Source organism: Halichoerus grypus, chromosome 3, assembly GCF_964656455.1.
Source record: "Halichoerus grypus chromosome 3, mHalGry1.hap1.1, whole genome shotgun sequence".
Lineage (NCBI taxonomy): Eukaryota > Metazoa > Chordata > Mammalia > Carnivora > Phocidae > Halichoerus > Halichoerus grypus.
The window spans coordinates 50,492,755-50,500,953 of record NC_135714.1 but is presented as its reverse complement, the minus strand read 5'-3'; the positions used below and the strand labels follow the sequence as shown (position 1 = coordinate 50,500,953).

The 8,199-nt window shown below is 35.0% G+C and overlaps 1 pseudogene; it reads left to right on the top strand.

Moving 5' to 3' along the window:
- The first annotated feature begins 6,151 nt into the window (after window positions 1–6,151).
- On the top strand, window positions 6,152–7,544 carry LOC118522311 (inositol polyphosphate 1-phosphatase-like; annotated as a pseudogene).
- Window positions 7,545–8,199: the final 655 nt, after the last annotated feature.

Genomic DNA, 8,199 nt, shown 5'->3' with positions numbered 1-8,199 from the left:
TCTTCAGGACAGATATTTGAGACTACTTGAAATGAATTAACGCTTCTACTATTAATATTTGATGGGAGACCATAGTGAAAAAGATGGATGCTTATATAATTGACATCCTTAACATTTAGAGTTGAATACTTAAATGCCAGAAACATAATTCTGAATAAAATGTCAGGACCTAACTCAATAATATTTAATGATGTAGTAGGGAAGAAATGAACTGGAGTCATTTCATATTATCAATGAAATTATTTAAAATAAGCTTAATTGTCCCAATATATTAAGTTTTTATTCATATTATTGTTTCTAAGAATAATTTGGCTCAAATATTCAACTTCTACCAGTCCAGAGATGTCAAATACCTTTTTGATTCACATGATTACAAAATACTTTTATCAAAATGTAAAAAGCAATTGTATTTGGTCAGCTAAATATTTTAATTCATTACAGTTGGTATAGTAGTTGATCTTTTGCTAGTTAAATGATATAGTTAATAAAGTTAACTTATACTAGTAGAACCTAGTAGGCATATAAAATAAAAATAAAAACAAATAATGCTGAAACAATATCCACTCAAAATTTAAGAAACATAATCATTAATTAGCATGGCTGAAAAATAACTAAATGATAAATAACTATATTATATACCAATACGGCTCATAAGTTTTACAAATAAGTCCATGAAAATGAAAGTCAAGAGTTTTAAGAATAATTTATTTCACCTTTCATTAATAAGTAAATGGTACTGTGGGGGTTTTACTGCAAAATTGCTTTTTGGAGAGTATACGTTAGAGAATGCTTTTGGCAAAATCTTTACTTACTCTATACTGAGAACTGTAAGATTTATAGTTTACCTAGTCATTTTGCTAAGCCTCAAATCCTGTCATTATAATCTTAATTACCTCTATAAGAAGAAAATAGGCTACAGTGTGGTGATCAAATTATATTTAACCATGTCCATCAATATAGGGAAGTTTCCTGAAGAGAATTCCTGGATGAGGTAATGAATAATGCTCTTGCTTCAGACCATAAAAGAAATACTTGTCAATATTAAGCATGGAATTCTGGAATTATAGTGACATGTAGCATGAGGTATTCAAAGATATCAACTGGTATTGACTAGTTCTAAATATAATCATCTTTTCTGTCTCTATCAAGAGTTAGACTTAAGCAATCTACTGAGAATCAATGTTCCCTTTCATAGTATTATTATGGGATATTATATACTAACGACTCTCAAATTGAACTCCAGAGACCCTTTCAGGGACCCCAGAGGTTGAAATTTGTCTCATGATAATTATTTTTCACTCACAGTTCCTCATGTGTGAACTGTGGATTTTTCAAAGGGCTGAGGGATGAGTGCAATTAACACAGACTGAATGCAAGACATACAAATTCAGCTGCCTTCTTTAAGCCAGCTGGAAATTTAGGACATTTTATTTAAGAAATTTGCTGAAATGAAAAACAATGTCACTCTTTTCACTAATTTTTTGTTTTGGCAAGAATAATTATTTTAATAAACTATGTTATTTATACAATGGGTTTATTATTATTTTAAGAGGAATAATAATTTTTCAGAGTTAACTTCTAATATGAACTTTGATAGATCTAACATATGAATAAAAATTCTTTGGACCCTCAGGCTGTCTGGGTGACTCAGTCTGTTAAGTGTCCAACTCTTAGTTTTGGCTCAGGCTGTGATCTCATGGGTCATGAGATGAAGCCCTGCACTGGCTTCAGGCTCAGTGGGGAGTCTGCTAAAGATTCTCTCCCTCTGCCCCAACCCCCACCAGTGTGCACGTGCTCTCTCTCTCTCTCAAATAAATATATAAATCTTAAAAAAAATTCTTTGGACCCTCAATACTTTTTTTTTTAAATTTTATTATGTTATGTTAATCACCATACATTACATCATTAGTTTTTTAAAGATTTTTTTTATTTATTTGATAGAGAGAGCGAGAGAGCACAAGCAGGGGGAACAGCAGAGGGAGAGGGAGAAGCAGGCTCTCCGCCAAGCAGGGAGCCTGATGAGGGGCTTGATCCCAGGACCCTGGGATCTTGACCTGAGCCGAAGGCAGACACTTAACCATCTGAACCACCCAGGCGCCCCCATCATTAGTTTTTGATGTAGTGTTCCATGATTCATTGTTTGCGTATATCACCCAGTGCTCCATGCAGTACGTGCCCTCTTTAATACCTATCACCAGGCTAACCCATCCCCCCACCCCCTTCCCCTCTAGAACCCTCAGTTTGTTTCTCAGAGTCCATAGTCTCTCATTGTTCGTCTCCCCCTCTGATTCCCCCCCCTTCATTTTACACTTCCTACTATCTTCTTCTTTTTTTTAACATACAATGTATTATTTGTTTCAGAGGTACAGGTCTGTGATTCAGCAGTCTTACACAATTCACAGCGCTTGCAATAGCACATACCCTCCCCAACTTCCCCTTTAAAAACAGCCCCTACCCACTGCCTCCTTGCAGACAGCACTCCTCTGCTGTCCTGCCTGCAGCTCCCTCAAAGTGTATTCAATAAACTTCTGTCTCCTTTGTTCTGCTTCAGGGGAATTCTTTCACCGCCTGTGCCACCAGCTTCCACCTGATCAGTGGCCCCACATTTGGGGACCCCCATCCAATGAAGAGAGGCCCCATTTAACACCGCAATAGATACTCAAGTATTTGATGAATTAATAAATGGTACTTGTGGCAGAAATGCACACATTATGTACTAGTAGTCTTTAATTATCCTGAATTTGTTAATCTCACCCAAATCAGATTGACATTATAACTCTAGTCTTTAAAAAAACATATCTGCCCATTTCCCTTACTGTTTAAATGTATGAATCACCCATATGCAGAAATTGTTTTTCAAGCTTTAATGGATTATTTCAAGTCACCTTTGAAATGATTCTTTGTTTTCTCATTACCTTACAAAGAGGTAATATTCAAAGCCTTTATTATCCAATGAAATTTAATTTTCAAAAATATAATTTTCCAGTGTCCTTTGAGTCCTATCGTGTTCCTTTGCACTAGGAAGATTAATATTCTCCCAAACATATCAATAACTCTGAAAATTCATATTTTTCATATAAAATAGTAATAAAATAGAGCTACTATTTCTAACATTTTAGTTGTATCTAATTTGCTCAAGTTAAATTTCTTAGTGTACAGTTTGTTTTATGACCCTTTTTATTACAGTAACACTATTTCTCAGTATCACGTAATAGTTATTAAGTGATAGCACTTAATTTAAACTGACTTTAGCCATTTCTGTTGGGTCTAAATGAATATGCATTCATGAAATTTATAATAATATGGCTTAATCAAGTGTTATGTAATTCTCTGCATAATACTCTATTTCCTCTCCTCTGTGTTGTGTATTTTAACTGTCTTTTGAAGTTATAATAAAACAAATAATGACAAAGTAATATATTAATTTTATTTATTTAGAGAATAAATATTTTAATGATCCATATTCCCTCATCAAATGTCGAGTGTTCATATATATGACTGTATGGTTTCCAAGGTTTCTAAAAAATTAAAAGCTGGTACAGTACAATATTTTTTGGTTAGGATACCTAGCCGGAGAGAAAGTAGATTATGGTTGCACTAACTTTATTCAATGGCCATTTAAATGTCTGAAATTTTGTTATGTAATGCCAAAGGGATATTACTCATTTTGGAACTTCAGCTTAAATCCCATTGAGTCAAATTTGTTGTGATTTAATTAATTTATTTAATTGGCCTTTGTTTCCTTATCAACTTTCTGTAATTAGGAATATTAGGGAGGTGTTTTTAAAAATGTTTCAAATGACACATACTGCTACTTTCGTAGGAGTTAGGTTCTTAGAGTTTGGTCAGTATCAGTAAGTGTGATATTTCAATTGTTTTAATGATATAGTTAACATTTTATAGGTTTCTTTAGGAAAGCACACTGAATTAGGTAAGAATATTTAATTTTATGCATAGAGAATATTTTCCAATTTGTGTAGTTTCTCCTTAATACATTTTAAAAGTTAAGAATTATGAGTATAGTAAGGTTTTTAAAAAAATATATTTTTCTATTTCTTTCGACATAGTGCCTGGTGTTTATTTCTAAGTCAGTTAGCAGATTCTTGATCATAACTTAGAATATACAATTTATCTCCAGAATTAATCTTCCTAGATGATGGTTAGCATTTATCACATTAAGGTACAACTTTTTTATTTCTTTATTTTTACACATTTTAATGAAAAAATACATTTTTTTACATTTCAATCTGCTTATTTACTATTTACTATTACAATCTCTATTGAAATGAGAGAATTGTTACAAAATTGATTATCATGGCAATTAGTTCCTTGTTGTTTTATTTACAACTTTGAGACCAAAATATACATAATGCACAAATAAGATTTTCTTTGATTTTTGCATCTGCATCTGTTATGAAATGTTAAAATTAAACTAGTATCAGCATATTTTAAATAATTTAATTACCTGGAATATCTCTTGGGTATTATTTTTAATGTTGCAAAATAATTCTATTTACCACGTACCAGAGACATTGGAACTATCTGAAATTAAGTTCATAATACAGTGTCATAAAACAGGATTCTCCTATAGGGTTCAAGAAAAGATCATCACCAAAATAATAGAAAAAAAAAACCCACAAATTATTAAACTTACAACAACCCAAGGAAATCCCAAATGAAGAAATTTGATAACATGTAAATATTTTCTTAGGTATTTTGTAGTGTTACATTTCAGAAAATTATTCTTTCCCTTTTAAAGTATTGGTTAAGGAATGCCTGGATGGCTCAGTCAGTTAAGTGTCTGCCTTCAGCTCAGGTCATGATCCCAGGGTCCTAGGATCAAGTCCACCATCTCCCTCTGCCTGCCGCTCTATGTCTCTCTTTCACACTCTCTCTCTCGGACAAATAAATAAAATCTTTTAAAAAAATAACATAAACTATTGGTTAGACAATTATTGATATGTTAGTAACACATTAATTTATACATTCATAATGTCATACTAGTTAAAAATATAGTTTACTGTTAAGGAAAAATATATTAATTCAGATAAACCTAAATAACATTCCTTTAAAATTTATAGCTTGTTTAAAGCCAATAGACTGACTTTAATTATTTTGACATAATTTTGCAACATATATCTATTCTGTACAAACTTGACCAAAAAAACCCACAAAATCAATTTGATCCATTCTGGCTCAATGCTAAATAAAGAGATTCCAAGTACTCCAGAATTTTGTTTACCTGGTAGATAAAACTTGACATCCTGCAGCCCAGTAATTTCTTATTTATAGAGAGGTTGAATGTAATCTTTAAAGAATTGATATTAACAATCTATATATTCTTTTGATTTTGTTTTATGATATGTTTCAACAGGTTACAAGGTTTTTATGGAAAGCCAGGAAACATGCAAATGGAATATGAAGCTATGATTCTTTTGATTCTAGTTCTTCATGGTCTAGATTTCTTTATATAGTATTATTTTTATTTATTTCCTTAATTCAAAAACATGAACAAAAAGAATAGTGATGATTTAGAATGATGATTTGTCCATTTTTAGTTACCTTTTTTTTTAATTCATTATTGCTCCGAACTCTCAAAATTTTGGAAGCATTACAAAAACTTTAAAACTTTAAATTAAATATATATATATATATATATATATATATATATTTACTTTTTAGAATGCTTAAAGACGTTATGAAAACAACGAGATCATTGTGTTCTCTCATTATTAAGGAGAACTTCAATATCTCCCATAGCTCTACCTTATCTTTGATGGCCAGTCATCTGTCTGTCCTCCCTCCGCTGCAACATACACACTGAGCCCAAACTCCTAGGATTTTATTATACAGCTTGGAGATTTTTCCTTTCTTATTTTTCTATGACTGATTTCTGTGTTTTGGTTGGAAACTTGCTTTTGTAATTAAAATAGAAAAGCAAAAAACAAAACAAAGCAAAAAAAGTTATGCACAGAGGAAAGGCCATGTGAGAACACAGCAAGAAAGTGACCATCTGCAAGCCAAGGAGAGACACTTCAAGAGAAATAAAGCCTGCTGACACATTGGTCTTGAATTTCCTATCTTCCAGAACTTTGAAGGCCCAGGGGTACCAGTTCCATCAGCAGCTTCAACTGAAAAGCAAGGTTAAAAAATGTCAGACATCCCCCATGAGCTGCTCCATGTCTCTGAGAAAGCTGCCATAACCTGGGCATGCAGGCAGAAGGAAGCCTTCTTCCAGAAGGCTTGATAGAAGAAAAGAAAGGGGGAGGAAAGAACAAGAAGTTCACAGTTGATATCAAGACCCTGCTCATGAGGCGCCTGGGTGGCTCAGTCGTTAAGCGTCTGCCTTCGGCTCAGGTCAGGATCCCAGCGTCCTGGGATTGAGCCCCGCATCGGGCTCCCTGCTCCGCGGGAAGCCTGCTTCTCCCTCTCCCACTCCCCCTGCTTGTGTTCCCTCTCTCGCTGTGTCTCTCTCTGTCAAATAAATAAATAAAATCTTTAAAAAAAAAAAAAAAAGACCCTGCTCATGTATTAGTACAGGAAGTTATGAAACAGAATATGGAGAAGTTTCCAGGCTTGGAAAAAAATTTTTCTGGAAAAGAATCCAATGAGTTTACTAATGATTTAGAAAGAAAGGTAATCTTAAGACTATGCCCAACCGAGAAAAAAAATGGTAGAGCTTCTTAGCAAAGTCCTTAGTGATAACAGTTTGGCACCTGAAGCTTTAGCTAAGGTTGTTCATCAGGATGTCACCTTTACTGACCCAACCCTGGATTCTGTAGAGTTCAACATTCTACAGGAAATTTTAGAAATTTGAGTATAAAAAGTCCAGCTGACATTAAATCCATTCAAGGAATCTTTCCCTATGGACATCATTTTAGCTGGTATCTATGACATTCAGACAAGGATGCCCCTTAAGGGGGTCATCAACTAATATTTTGTACACAAGACTTAAACACACTCAGTTGGAAAGGACAGTGCTACTGGGGTCCTTCTTACATGGGGACCAATATCCATTCATTTCAGCCCTTATCTCTAAAAGAAAGAGCGATGAAACACAGAGCCAACTGATTGAAAACACCAGTTCTGAGGTGGAATTCTCCCACTGGTCTTCAGCTTGTACTTGTAACAAAATAGTACAAGTGAAAATGAAACCTATCGAAGTCAAATCCTCAGGGGTATGTGGAGATAACATATTCTAGGTGGCCCAGGCTGCTTACGAGAGTCTTTGTGTTGTCCAAGGTCTTATGGACATTTACAACATTTTAGAAGATACCACATTCAAGTGGGACTCTTGTGCTGCTCATGCTATACTCAGGACCATGGATGGGGCAATGAGATTTAAAACAATGCTTGGAAAGAAATCCAGAGACAGGATTTGACTTGCCACAGTGGGTGCACCACATGTAAAGTGAAAGCACCATAAGAGTAAATTGGAGGGCCAACAAGGGAGGATTCATTGCATACAGATTAAGGAAACGTCTAGAGAGTCATTCTTGAGCCTCCTCATCCAAAATCTAGCATATGCAGATACATATACATAGATAAATCATGTTCTCATATACTTATAAACTAAAGTGTGAAACTATTTCCCACATCTCTATCTTTGGAGATAGCTTTGTCATGGGGAAGTCTCGAGGGGATGGAGGAGCCCTCACGTTTGGCTGGGGCAAGGGAGGGTGGGACCATACCATTGCAACAGCAGCTGGTGGAGCAAAGCTAGGAGGCACTAACAAACTTGGCACTTCCTTCAAGTTGGAGAGGTGAGGTCTACCAGTAATTGCTAACTCCTCTGGGCAACTTAAGTTCTGATGTCCTGGGTGAGCTGTAGGTAAGGAGGGCATTCTGAGCATGCTGCAGCCCTGGGGTGGGGAGGGCCAGGAGACTAGGGGGATCCATGTCATTGGGCCCATAAGGCTTGCTCTCTCTGAATTTCTCCCTTTTTCATTCCTCCTGAGCCTCCAACTCTAAGGTCTAATTGAATTCCTAAAAAGGCTGGACTGCTTACTGCCCCCATGAAGCCCACTAACTCTCCTAGTGTTGGAGGAATTAGTGAATTAGAAAACCAGCGTTCCAGGAAGCAAACTGGACAGGGAGTGTTCAAGGGTCAACTTGCTTCAAGTTAACACACTTCTTACTTTCTGTCCCAAGTCCCTTGTTCTATAAGAGAACTAATTTCCTTTCTTTGAGATTTGCAGA